This window comes from Phodopus roborovskii, unplaced genomic scaffold (genome assembly GCF_943737965.1).
Source record: "Phodopus roborovskii unplaced genomic scaffold, PHOROB, whole genome shotgun sequence".
In the NCBI taxonomy this organism is placed as follows: domain Eukaryota; kingdom Metazoa; phylum Chordata; class Mammalia; order Rodentia; family Cricetidae; genus Phodopus; species Phodopus roborovskii.
The window spans coordinates 9,003,745-9,017,874 of record NW_026125506.1 but is presented as its reverse complement, the minus strand read 5'-3'; positions in this window follow the sequence as shown (position 1 = coordinate 9,017,874).

Genomic DNA, 14,130 nt, shown 5'->3' with positions numbered 1-14,130 from the left:
GGGTTTTCCAGGCAGTCCTGTATTCAAACCCCGGCTCTCCTAGGCCCTTGTAATGTGTGGGTCTTGGGTTAAAGATGCCCCTGCAAACTCAGCTGTTTTTGTGCAGCTTGGAGTATAGTTGGAGGCTTCGGTTTTAGATCTTGGTTTATTATTGTTTAACCTGTGGGCTTATCTGGTGTGCAGGTGCACTCGTGTGCACATGGCTGTGGAGGTGCCTGTTCACATCCTCTGAGAAAGGGTCTCTCACGGGCCCAGGGCTTGCCAAATTGACTAGTCTGCCTGGCTAGCAAGCCCCAGACTATCCTCCTGCTGGGTAAGGAGGCCACTGCCTCCATGCACAGCTCTTTGTGTGGGTACTGGGGATCGAACTCGGGTCCTTGTGCCTTTAATGCCAGCTCGTTACTGAAGAGACAGCTCTCCAACCCTGATGCATGCCTATCTCACAGGCTTCTGCAGGGACTGAACCAGCCCTGTGGTGTTTGGTAAATAGGAAACGGCTTCCGTGGCCAGCTATTCATTTTCTGTGAGGGTGGATCTCAAGCCCCCGCGCCTCAGCTCAGGCACTCTTCATTGTGGGGTGAAGTACCCCTAGTCTAGTTTTTGCCATTTTTGGGATTCAGGCTGGCTCCTGTGGCACGGGAGGGCCTGATCCAGTGGGCGGTGCCAGGAGACCCTCTGCTGCTTCCTAATCAGCCTGCCCTGCCACGCAGCATTAGGCCGGCTGTGTGAGTGTGCAGGGGGCTGAGGGAGGGCCCTTCCCTGGGAGGCCGCCTTCTGTCACTTAGACAAACAAACACACAGCACCCAGGCTCGCTCGGAAATGGAGCGAGGCATTAAATATAAGCACACAGTGGAGGCCTAAGGCTGAGGCACAAGGAAGGCTTCCTTGGCTCGAGCTGGCCACACACAATGCTGTTCAAGAGGCCACTCACGTTCCCTAGTGCCTGCAGCTTGAGCCAATGCAGCACCAGTGCATCAGTAACTACAAGGCTCCTGGGGCTTCAGTGTGTACCTGGCATCTGCTACTGCCCAACTGGAGGACAGAAAGGCCCCCAAAGGCATCTTGGTGGTCCCCCTTTTCCAAGGAGCGTCTTCAGGCCTGATAGTGGCTTCTACCTCATTCCCCTCTCATACCACCCCTCCCCCAGTCAGGATCCAGATAATGCAGTCCATCACTGCTTGGCCTTGGGAGACAGCGCCCTGTGCGACCGCAATGCGCGTATGGTGTGTATGACCCTGGACAAGTGCCTGTGGTCCTCTGAGCCTCTTGCTTACAGCATCTCGTCATTGGGACATTATGCGGTCAAGACAGGGAAAAGCCCGGGTTCACAAATAGGACCTCACCAATAGCACGGGAATTGTTGTTATCTTTAACTATTCTGTCTCGCTTGCAAGATTCAAGATGCACTTTCTAATCTAGCCTATGTATGGTCATTACACCTCCTTCCCTAGAGGTTGATTTAAAAAAAAAAATGGGGTCTTTGGAGAGTGCTGGGGTGTGGGGTGGGGTGGGGATGGGAGATGGGACTGCCAGTCTAGCCTAACTGGTGAGCTCCGGGCTAATGAGAAATCTTGTGTCAAAGAAGGTGGACAGCACTCTGGAGGGTGACACCTGAGGTTGTCCTCTGGCTTCCATCATCATCATCATCATCATCCAATACGCACTAGTACCCATTGTCTTAGTTAGGCTTTCTATGCTGTGATAAAGCCTCACAATCAAGCTGGCCGGTGATGACACACGCCTTTAGCTCTAGCACTCAGGAGGCAGACACAGGCAGATCTCTGGGGGTTCAAGGCCAGCCTGATCTACTGAGCAAATTCCAAGACAGCCTCCAAAGTTACAGAGAAACCCTGTCTCAACCCCTGTCCCCAAACAACAACAAAAACAAAAAACTTCATGACCAAAAGCAACTTAGGGGAAGGGTTTATTTTGGCTTACTCCATCATCCAGGGAAGTCAAGGCAAAAACTCAAGGCAGGAATGGGGGCAGAAGCCATGGAGGAGGGCGGCTTACTGGCCTGCTCCCTGTGACCTCTGTTTCAGTTCCTGCCTCTAGGTTTCTGCCTTGAGTTCCTGTTATGACTTCCTTCCATGACGAACACGGTTGTGGAATTGTAAGCCAAACAAACCCTTTCCTGCTCCATCATGACGGAGCAGGAAGATTGAGTCATGAAAAGACTAGAAGAGAGCAAGAAAAGAGATACCATAATAGAGGGAGCCATTTTAGGTTTTAAGAGAAATCTGGCACTAGGGAAATTCCTGGAGATCTACAAGGATGACCTCCAACTAACAATGTAAGCAATAGTGGAGAGGCTACCTTAAATGCCCTTCCCTGATAATGAGATTGATGACTACCTTATATGCTATCCTAGAGCCTTCATCTAGTAGCTGATGGAAGCAGAAGCAGACACCCACAGCTAAACACTGAGCCAAACTCCTGGAATACAGTTGCAGACAGAGAGGAGTGATGAGCAAAGGGGTCAAGACCAGGCTGGAGAACCCTATAGAAAACTGCTGATCTAAACAAGAAGGAGCTCATGGACCCCAGACTGATAGCTGGGAAACCAGCATAGGACCAACCCAGATTCCCTGAATGTGGTGTTAGTTAGGAGGTCTGGGCAGTCTATTGGATCAGTATTTATCCCTAGTATATAAATGGACTTTGGGAGCCCATTTCACATAGAGGGACACTCCCTCAGCCTAGACACATGGGGGAGGGCTTGGGCCCTGCTCCAAATGATATGACAGACTTTGAAGACTCCCTATGGAAGGCCTCACGGGGGGAACAGGGGAGGACGGGAGGGTGCAAGAACTGGGATTGATACGTAAAACAAACTTGTTTCTAATTTAAATAAAAATTATATAAAAAAGGAAAAAGAAAAGAGAACACACACACAATAAAGCCTTTCCCTCCCAAGTTACTTTTGGTCGTGGTGTTTGTACCAGCAATAGAAACCCTCAGACAGTTATATACATAGAAATACATACCTGCACACACATATTTAAAAAGAAAGAAAGAAAGAAAGGGAGGGAGGGAGGGAGAGATATGAGCTAAACTGACTAGGCAGGTAATGGGACTTGCCACACAAGCCTGGAGACCTGGCTGTGTCACTTGGATCCACACTGAGGAGAAGCAAACCCATTTCACAACATTGCTCTCCATCTTCTTCACAAACACCACAGTGTGCATGCACCCCACAACAACTATACTATTTAATAAGTAAAGCAGAAATGCTTATTCATGTTGCTGAACATATGTGCATTTGATTTCCTCCCCTTCCTTAGACAGAATCCAAAAAGTCATAACCAGCCAGGCGTGGTGGCACACACCTTTAATCCCAGCACTCAGGAAGCAGACGCAGGAGGATCTCTGTGAGTTTGGTCTACAAAGTGAGTTCCAGGACAGCTACAGCTGTTACATAGAGAAACCCTGTCTGGAAAAATCAAGTAAACAAACAAACAAATAAATAAATATCTATTTATGTGTGTGCTTACAGTACACTTGTGGAAGTCAGAAGACATTTGTGGGAGTCCTGGGAGTTACCAGTCCTGATTTTTCCTGTCTATCTACCTATCTATCTACCTACCTACCTATCTAATCTATCATCTATCTTTATTAATTTATTGTGTGTGTGTGTGTGCGCGCGCACACGCATGTCATTGGTGTTTTGCCTGCATGCATGTCTCTGTGAGGGTGTCAGATCTTGGAATTACAGACAGTTGTAAGCTGTTGTATGGGTGCTGGGAATTGAACCCAAGTCTTCTAGAAGGGCAGTCAGTGCTCTTAATGACTGAGCCATCTCTCCAGCCCCCTATCTCTCTCTCTATCTATCTATCTATCTATCTATCTATCTATCTATCTATCTATCTATCTATCTATCTTGCCTCTTGTGGCTCAGGCTGGACCCAAACTCACTATGTAGCAGAGGATGGCCTTGAACTTCTGCTCCTCCTTCCCAAGTGTTGAGATTCTGGGTGTGAGCCTCAAAGCCTAATTTCTGTAGTGTCCAGGGTTTTGTATAGGCCAGTCAAGGGCTCTTCTCTGGAGTCAGATCTCCTGTCTCAGTCACTGCTTACTGAGATGCGGTCGCTGGCCGGGAGATGTACCTTAAACAGTGTGCTCACCATTTCCCTTTGCTGTAAGAGTAGAAATATTCAAATATCATCCATGACTCATGTTACAGGGTGGCTCCCATCCATCCAGGTCCTATTTATGAACCATCTGGTTTCAGGTACACAGTATCTCTCTCCAACCCCCCACCCACTGCCCTCTCTGTGGCCCCCTCCATCCCCCACATTCGTTTCCTGGTCACACTTCTCTCCAACTAGAGGACAAATTCACTCCAGCCAGGATCCTTGGCAGCTTCATAAACAACCAGCACTGCCTACGCCAGCCAGGAGATTTGTGCACACATGTGTGTGTGTGTGGGGGGGCTATTGGGGTGTGCAGGTGCAGGTGTCTGCTCTGGTGTATGTGGAGATCAGGTCAATCTTGGCCATCTTCAAGAGGTTTTCTCCCTCCAACCCGAAGACGAGGTTTCTAGGTGTAGCCCTGGCTGTCCTGGAATTCCCTCTGTAGACCATGCTGGCCTCAAACTCACAGAGATCCGCCTGCCCCTGCAGTGGAGTGAGTGCAGAAGGCCCTTCCTGGAGAGGAGGGAGCTGGGGGTGGAGAGAGGTTCAGGCTTGTAGCTCAGGCTTTACCTAGTTCTTGTAGCTACTCAAAACCTTGAACACTGTCCCAATTTTATTGCATGAGAGAATTGGCGTTTATTTTTGCAGTTCACAGTTCACAGCCCACAGGGCCTCGGAGCCAGAAGGTGACCAAGCCTTCACTGGCCACTGACTGCCTTTTCAGCATGTCTCTGTAAGCTTTTCTTTCCATTTATTTGTTTGTGTATATGGTGCACATGTGCACACTTGGGTGTGTGTACACACTTGCGTGCCACGGTGCATATGTGACGATCAGAGGACTACTTGTGGGAGTCACTTCTCTCTTCCCTCCATGCAGGATGGGGGGGTCGAACCCAGGTTGTCAAGGGCTCCCCCTTAATCCTCTGGACCACTCACTGGCCTCTCTCCCCGGATTGGGTCTTAGATGTTCATGCTGTTTTGGTATCTTCAGGGTTAATCCCTTATCAGTGCTCCGCACACATCAGCTGTGTACTTGTCTGGTACGGTCTGTGGTCTCTACACACAGTGACCCTCGGGACCTGTCAAGTTTTAGATTTGCGGGGTCGCACAGCACCTACATATAGTAGATGCTCAGTTTACCAATGTCCGGCAGGCAGCTTGGTGTCCTCCCTTTCCGCACAGTCATGCATGTGGTGGGCAGGGGACAGGGTGGGAGCTGTTCCCAAACTGGGAGACATTGACAAAGGAGATGAAACACAGCACGGGGCCGCTGAAGGGGCCCAGCTGGACAGCCTGAAGGGTTCACGGACACAGACTCATCACCGAGAGGCAAGGGCAGCGTGGTCCTTCTACATTTCCCCTTCCTGCCCAGAGCTCCGTGGGAGGGAGCTGCTCCCAGCAGACTGCTCTGGCAACTGTTAGGGCCTATTCTGTCTCCCAACCTTTGCAGAAGTCCTTGGCTCAGCCCAGCTGTCTTGGTGGCTGGGGGTCCCAGCTGCAGGAAGACAGGTCTCAATGTCCCTATTATGACTGGAGTGCTTCTGAAGCAGAGGGTGCGGCTGGCCCCAGCAGACAGCCACCTGAGACCCAGTGTGCAGACTGTGTGTGGGTGGCTCCAAGTCCTCTGCTTTCCAATGTCATGGCTGCCTCTTCTGGCGTCCTGCTTACCTTCCCCACCCTCTCTTGTGCCTGTGTGTCCCATGGCCTCACCCAAAGGGCAGGTCGTGTGTCCTTGCTGGTTAGGGGCTTTGTGACCCAAGCTCAATCCAGCTCCAACCTCCCACCATCCCCACCTCTGCCGGAGCAGGAGTTCCAATGTGGGGACAGCAGCTGTGACACTATCAACCAGGCAGGTGTTGCAATACCCCCCCCCAGGCCTTGCATAGACCTAGTAAGAGGACTCTTTGTCATCTGTAAAAGCATACAGGATCCTTCTGGAGGTTGTCCTGGGCCTAAAAGCATGGGACAGGGATGCCAGGTGAGTGGCTTACTTAGGAATCACAAAGGAAAAGACCAGGATAGGAAAAGAATTTATAACACGGTCCAGTCCCCTGGGGTTCCAGAGCTCTGCCAGAACCCCAGCGTTATCCTGGTGTTGTGTCAACTGGTCTGTCTGCAGGGAGGAGCCAGGCACAGGAGCCTCCACTTCCTCCAACCCTAAGCATCAGCAAGCCACTTCCTGTCCTGCTGTCCTGGCTTTGAGTTGAGGGGACTCAAGCCAGTGGTATTGTGTGTGTGTGTGTGTGTGTGTGTGTATGTGTGTGTGTGTGTAGGGCTGGACAATACCCTTCCTGCTAAGGGAAAGCCTTCAGAACCTCAGTGTGTTCATTGATAAAATGGGGGTGACACTCAGCTGTCATGTGTCATGTCAGTCAGTCTGCTGCCCTGGAAGAGGGTTGGGGTGGCCAGAGCAACGCCTTTCTTGGTGGGCTGCTTTTCAGAGATGTTCAGAGCTGAACTTGATACCTTGATGGTGAAACTGAGGCCACAGAGGACAGTGGCGTGTTCAGGGCTCCCCAGGAAAGGAGGGAGGAGCCATCTCACCTTAGGAGAGGGAGCTGGAACTGGAGTTCCTATCTGTGCTAGCATCGGGGGCAGGCGTTGAGAATCTGGGTTTTGAGCTTCCAAGATCCTAGGGAACCATACAGGACAGTGAGCAGCTCATTTTGTAGATGAAAAAACTGAGGCCTAGCTGGGCATGGTGGCACATGCCTTTGATCCCAGCACTCAGGAGGCAGGTGGATCTCTGTGAGTTCGAGATCAGCCTGATCTACAGAGCAAGTTCAAGGACAGCCAGAGCTACACGGAGAAACCCTGTCTCAAAACACCAAAACCACAGCAACAACTTGAGGTAGCTAGGATGTTTCTCCAATACCTTATGAGGCAGCATTAGAAACTGGATTTGATGCCGAGTCTGTGCTGAAAGCCACCTCCCTGCAGCTCTGTGAAGCAGTCACTGTCACCCAGGACCAGGCTGGGGCAATGCCAGGGGTGGGGAGGAACTGAGGATGGTGATGGGGGAGGGGCCTCTTATGGGTCTGTGCATCTGTGCCCAGCTGCCACATGTGCTACGTGGCACTTGGCTCTCTTGCCCTTGGACAGTGAGACTTAGGTCTGCCTCCCTTAGACACCAGAGGTGGCCAAAAGACAATATCTGGTTCCTACTGGGGACAGTGACCTGTTCCCTTGCTTCAAAATGTCAGACTGCAATGCAATTTAAGTGGGATCGGGCCAGGACCAAACTTCATGTCCCATGGCCCCGTCCTGTCCCTAGGGTGTCTGCTGTGGCCTCCTCCAGGAACTCACCTGCTTCAGATACCCACCCCCGCGCTTGTCTCTAGTGAACTTACCCAACGTCCTTGATAGAGTCTTAGAAGCCATATGATCACAGGACATATGAAGACAACATGCAGGAGGTGGCTCTCTCCTGCCCTTCTATGTGGGGTTCAGGAATTGAACTCAGGTCGGGAGGCTGAGCCAGCTCATCAACCCTCACTGATGTTTTAACCAAATGTCCCCTCTGTCACCACCAGTGGGTCCTGAAAAGTCTTAGGGCTCAGAAACCAGATGTCCCCATGTCTGAATCAGGCCAGGCGTGGAGTGACATGTTCCTTACATGTTTGTTGCATGAAAGATTTGAATAAGCAAATGTAGCTGGTGCTGCTGCAGTCATCTTGGGAGCCTGCCCCAGCTCCAGGGCTACTCTGAGCATATTGAAATGCGGGTCAGGTGTTCAGCTATTCATAGCTGTGGCAGGGGCTTAGCAAGAGAGGCTGGGGCCCCTGGGAGAGCCTAGGGAGAGCGGCTGGGAGCTGTGATCACAGCGAAGATTACAAGGCTTGTTAAGCAGAAATCTCCCCCAAGCAGATGGTCAGCAGGCGCCCAGGGCCCAACCTGGACACAAAGCCCTTTCCTGCTGGGAATCCCAACCCCGTGCCTGGAGCTCAGGAGGATTGGGTCCCAGGCCGCAACACGGACAGTAAGTGGTGTGACTTTGCATGCATTCAGCAGCTTCCCAAGTCAGGCACTCCACCCATGCAGTGTTTGCCAGCCTCCTGTTACCTCTCCAAGTCCCACAACTGTCCCCATTTCACAGAGAGCAGAGAAGGGCTAGTGGAAAGAAACACTGTGTCTGCGGGTAGACCCAAAGGTTGAACCCACCCACATGGCACTGGTCCCTGCTCCATTCTAGATTAGTCAGTTGCAGATGGAGAAGAGGCCTGGGGCCGGGGGCATGCTTGTTAGGAAGCACATGTGAGTATAAGTAGCTGATACATGTGGGCTGTAGGACCTCTTCCAGCACACAGAAACAAAGCCTGGCTCAGCTGATGCTCAGGAGACAGTTTGAGCTCAGCTCCCTGCAAGCATGCATGCAAGCAGTTGATGAGAATTTGGTGCTTATGTTTGTCCCCCCCCCCCTTCATCCTTCATTAAATCTCTCTCTCTCTCTCTCTCTCTCTCTCTCTCTCTCTCTCTCTCTCTCTGTCTCTGTCTGTGTGTGTGTGTGTGGTGTGCATGCCGGGTATGTAAATACATGTTCCTATAAGAGATCAGATGACAATTCTGGGTGTCAGCCTCCCTTTCCACCTTATTTGAAAACAGTTTCTTATGATTTACCACAGTATATATCAGGCTAGCTGGCCACTGAGTTTCCAGGGATTCCCCTGCCTCCACCCCCCATCTTGCCTGTGAGTACTGAGATTACAGGCACATACTACTGTGTGTTCTGGGATTTGAACTCATGTTTACTGAGACATCTTCCCTAGCTCCCATCTGGTCATTTACAACTCCACCATCTCCCAGTAAACTATTCTTTTTTCTCCACATTGCGCCACATGGCTGAAGGGCTACTGGTCACAAAAAGCCACTACTGCCCAGTTTGTGCCAGCCACATACTGGGCACTATGCGGAGCACAATGAGCCCAGTTTAATTAGTCAGCACTATCTCTTACAAGGTGGTGCTTATGTAGTTTTCCTCAAGGTATAGATTGAATGTTGAGCTCAGAGAGAGTGAGACAGTTATTCAAGGTCACACAGCAGGCAAATGCCAAAGCTAAGATCTAAACACAGTGTGGATGCTGACGGCATCTGTGTTGTTATTCAGCCTGCTGTGATGACAGGGAGCCTGACACTGTCACCAGATCAGCCGAGCAGAGGCATAATGAGTCCCATGAGGGAGGCAGAACCATCTGAGGATATCAATAAGAAATGAACTGACCTGCTATTGCTGCATGCTGCATCTCAGAGTCAGTCCAGAAGCTGGGAATGTCTGCCCATTCTCTTCCGAGACCTGTCAGTCTCCCATCCCCCACAGTGATGGGAGGCCATGGCATATGCCCACACCCCTACCTCTGAGCCGTTTCTCAACATCTTCCCTCTGTACACATCACCATTTATTCTGAGCACATGGGCAATGTCTGAGTAAGGGAATGTGGGGCTTGGTTAGTAAGTCTTTCATCCATCCATCTATTCATTCATCTACCCTTCTATCCATCCATCTACCCACCCTCCCACCAGTCACCATTCACTCAACAATCCATCTATCCACCCCATCTACCATCCATCTCTCCATCTGTCTGTCCGTCCATCCATCCATCCATCCACTCATCCATCTACCCACCCTCCCACCCAGTCACCATTCACTCAACCATCCATCTATCTATCCACCCCATCTACCATTCATCCATCCATCCGTCCATCTGTCCATCCGTCCATCCATCCACTCATCCATCTACCTACCCTCCCACCCAGTCACCATTCACCTATCCTTCCATCTTTCCATTCATCCATCTATTCCCCATCCATCCATCCATCTATTCCCCATCCATCCATCCATCCATCCATCCATTCATCCATCTCCACCTACTATCCACCCATCTATCTGTCCATCCACTAATTCACCCACCTACCCACCTATCCATTCACCCATTCATTCACTCATCCATCATCTGCCATTTATACACCCAACATCCATCCATGTGTCCATCTATTATTGTATAAACCCATCCATAATGAGTGGGAATTAAGATTCACTGGGCTCAGTATAGGTTAAGTGAGGTTTGTTCGGGGAGAATTTACTTACACATGAAGCAGATGACCGCCGCGGGTCCCCGCTTCACGGTTGCCACCCAGATGCTCTTTTCAACCCGACCAGGAAGCAAGAGCTCGAGCTGGGGTTCGGTACCCCAGACCTAGCCTTCTGCTGTCATGTCTGCACCAGGGACCACACCCAAACGTGCATGGTGAGTGCAACAGGTGCAGGTAGGATGGCTATCTTAGCACACAGCCACTCATCACCTACCTATGTTGGGAGGCTTTCTCCATCTAGTCTCATACTTTCTATCCATCGACTTACCCAATATCCATCCATCTACCTACCTGCCACCCAACTATCTATCCACTTACCCATCCGTCTACCCATCTGCTATCCATCTACCTATCACTCGTTTGTCTGTCTATCCATCCACCATCCACCCACCCACCCATCCATCCATCTACCCATCCACCTACTATGTTTCTTTCCTTTCCTTCCATTCATTCATCTATTATTGCATTCATCTCTCAATATGTCATTCCTTCCCTTCTTCCCACTCCATCCCTCCCTCATCCTTTCTTCCCACTTATTCTAAACACACACACACACACACACACACACACACACACACACACACACACACTGTGTACCCTGCTGCCAGTTGCCTGCTTGAGTCTGGAGGTGTAATGGATGTGAAGTAGATGTTGCTCTCAGAACCCCCAATTTTGCAAACGAGGAAGTCAGCAGTTTACTGATATACAAAAAACTCACAGAGCCAGGAGCCAACTGAGAGTCTGAGTTCAGCCCTGTCTCTGGCTGGCTTCCCCCAGTTGGTGAGCAAGTCTCCTCAATGCTATTTTTTCAACTTTCACAGCTACAATGAGATTTGGTATAAGACAGTTCTCTATAGAGGCTGGTCTTGAACCCTGGTCCAGGGAGTAAGCTGAGCTCTTGGTGGTGTCTGTGACCTGGGCATTGAGGCATACAGTGAGCCTGCACCTGCCAGCTGGCTTATCTCGCGGAGCTGGCCTCCCTGCCCCTTCTCTAACTTGGATTTAGAACCCATTTTTAATTCCTCCGGAGGAGCAAGCTTTGGCCGCCAACCAGAAGATCCTGCCTTTCTAATCCACCCCAGGGACCTTGCCTGATTGCCTCTCTCTTATGGCTGGCTTTTCAGAAGCCCCAGCTCTGAGGCTGGGCAGAGCCAGGGTCAGGGAGGCCACGCCCCCGGAGCTCCCACACTTCCTCTCTGTTCGCCCCCTGCCCGCCCCATCGGGTTAACAGTGAGGCAGCTGGGTCCTACCCAGAATGCCCAAGAACCAACACATTGAGCTATGGCCCCCAAATTGGCAGCCCAGCTCACCTCCTTCATTCAGTCTGGTTGATGGCTGTGTGGTCTTGGGCCTGATGCTAAACCTCCCTGCATCTCGGAATCTCAGGCTACAAAAGACCCATCCCATGGTGTCATTTGCTGATGGGCCTCAAAGAAGTTGCTGTATGTCTCTGAACCTCACTTTCCATCAGGACCCAGGAGGACACCAGCTCAAATGTGCTGTTTCTGGGATTAGAAGTCTGTGCCGAGAGGGTTCAAAATGGAACACGGTGCTGGTGTTGACCGAGCCCTATTGTTTCCTTTTTCCTTTACTTCTGCTTTGTTTCATTTTGAGATAGGGCCTCATTCTGCAGTCCGGACCTCAGGATCTTTCTGCTTCAGCCTCCCGCATGCTGCCATTCGATTCCAGACCCCTTCGCTTGTACGTCTTCGCCCAGGTCCCTTTCCTTCCTGATCCCTCCTGCCACTCCTGTCCCAATTCTGGCAATTTTCTAGACTTTGCGGACTTATTTTAGGAAACGCAAGTCCTGGATGGGCCTCGCTTCCCACTTAAGCCTCATCTGTCACTCAGCAGCGGTAATTCTCACGGTAGGGCACAGCATTCCCGTCATGCCTTGGTCATAGTGAGCTTTATTAACGCTGAGCTCCGGGATGTCTGTCCAGCGCCGTTGGACAGACAGACAGCAATCGGACCTTTTCCGCTGCGGTCCCTGTGTGGAGTCGTCGCAGCCAGCAGCATTGTTTCTGCCACCTCCCACCATGCATCACTGTTACACTTGAAATTAATCTTTTCGTGCGTGTTCATGTGTGTGCATGTGCATGGGTGGAGGCTAGAGGTCAGTGTCTAGTACCTTCTTCAGCTTCCTTTAGTTTTTGAGGCAGGATCTCTCACTGAATCTGGAGCACACTGTTGCTACCTGGCTGGCTGACCAGGGAGCCCGAGAAGCCTCTTGCCTCGGCCTCTGTGGCTACGCCATTATGAAGTTCATCTCCAGACCTGGCTTTTTCCTAGGTACTGAGAAATTAAACTCAGGTCCTCAGACTTGCTCAGCAAACACCTAACCCCCAGAATCATTTTCACAGGCCCCCGAAATCACCCTTAAGACTTGAATTAGTAACTTTAACCTAAGTTCTGCTGTCCATGAAAGCAGGTCTCAGTTGGTTTGAACGCTGACCTAAAATGAGGTCTCAATGGCAGGTGGTCAGAGGCACTTGCTGTGACCATGAGCTGCCCTGCCTCTGCTGGACACCATGGACTGATTACTTGCTTTCCTGTCACCTGGGGCTGGAATGACAATTCACTTGGGAGTCTCCAGCTTCCATTGCCTGGAATCACTATCATGGTTTCTCTTGACGATTCTCACGTGCAAGATGGAGAGGCTTTATGTGGTCCTTTATTTTCTTCTCTCTCTCTCTCTCTAAAGATGTATTTTATGTGCATTGGTGTTTTTTAAATATTTATTTATTTATTTATTTATTCCTTCATGTATGTCTCTGTGAGGGTGTCGGATCCCCTGGAACAGGAGTTACAGTTGTAAGCTGCTAAGGGTGCTGGGAATTGAACCCAGGTCCTCTGGAAGAAGCAGCCAGTGCTCTTAACCACTGAGCCATATCTCCAGCCCCTTTGTCTCTTCTCTCAACTTAAATTTACCCTCATTCTAAGAAGTCCTGGCTGAAATCATGGGTTTCAATCTCCTGGTCTTCTCTCCCTCCCTTCAGTCCCCTCTCTCTTCCTCTCTTCCTCCCTCCCTTCTTCGCTCCCTCCTCCCGTCCCTCCTCCCCCACTCCTTCTCTGAGTCACAATCTCACTCTTTAATCCAGGATGACCTTCACTTTGCAATCCTCCTGCCTCAGTCTCCCAAGTATGGGCCATCACACCCTACACAGATTTCTTTTTTAAAGTAGATCATGGTGGCATACATACATCTGTAATCTCACCACTTGGAGGCAGAGGCAGGAGGATCGCTCCTAGTTTGAGGGCCAGCTTGGGCTACAGAGTGAGGTCCTATCTCAGCCCCCATCCCTCAGTTTTTTCTTCTTCCCTTTTCCTGATTGTAAACCAAGCTTTCCTGATAAAAGGGCATTCAAAATATCATACTAGGAACAACAGTCAGATTTCCTTTTAACACACATTGAAGGAACATTCAATCACCATGTAGCGTTCCTCTGGCTGTTGCCAGATCAGGCCTCCCATCTCTCCATCTGCCAGTGAAGATGCACCAAGGGTTAACTTCCATCTCCCATTCTTTTTGACATGGCCCAGCTTGAGTTCCTGGGGACGATCTGCAGATTCCCTTGAGCGGTGACCTTGGGCCCCCAGCGAGGGGTACCAGGAGACAGCTCCAAACACCTCCAAGCTCTCAACCAGCTTCCCTAATTGGCACCTTTCTGTTCTGCCTTAAATTAATCAAAGCCAGTCCGATATTAATACTGTAAGGGGAATTAAAATCATGCATCGCATTAAAGATGTAATTTAAAATTAATAACTCATAATTATTTATCATGGCGTATCAGTGGAGCCATGAATTTTCCCTTCTAACCCAGCACACAGTCCCCCTGCCTTCGCTTTTAATAGCATCTAGACCCTTGCTGCATCCAACCTCCGGTCCTGCAGACATCCAACCTGAGA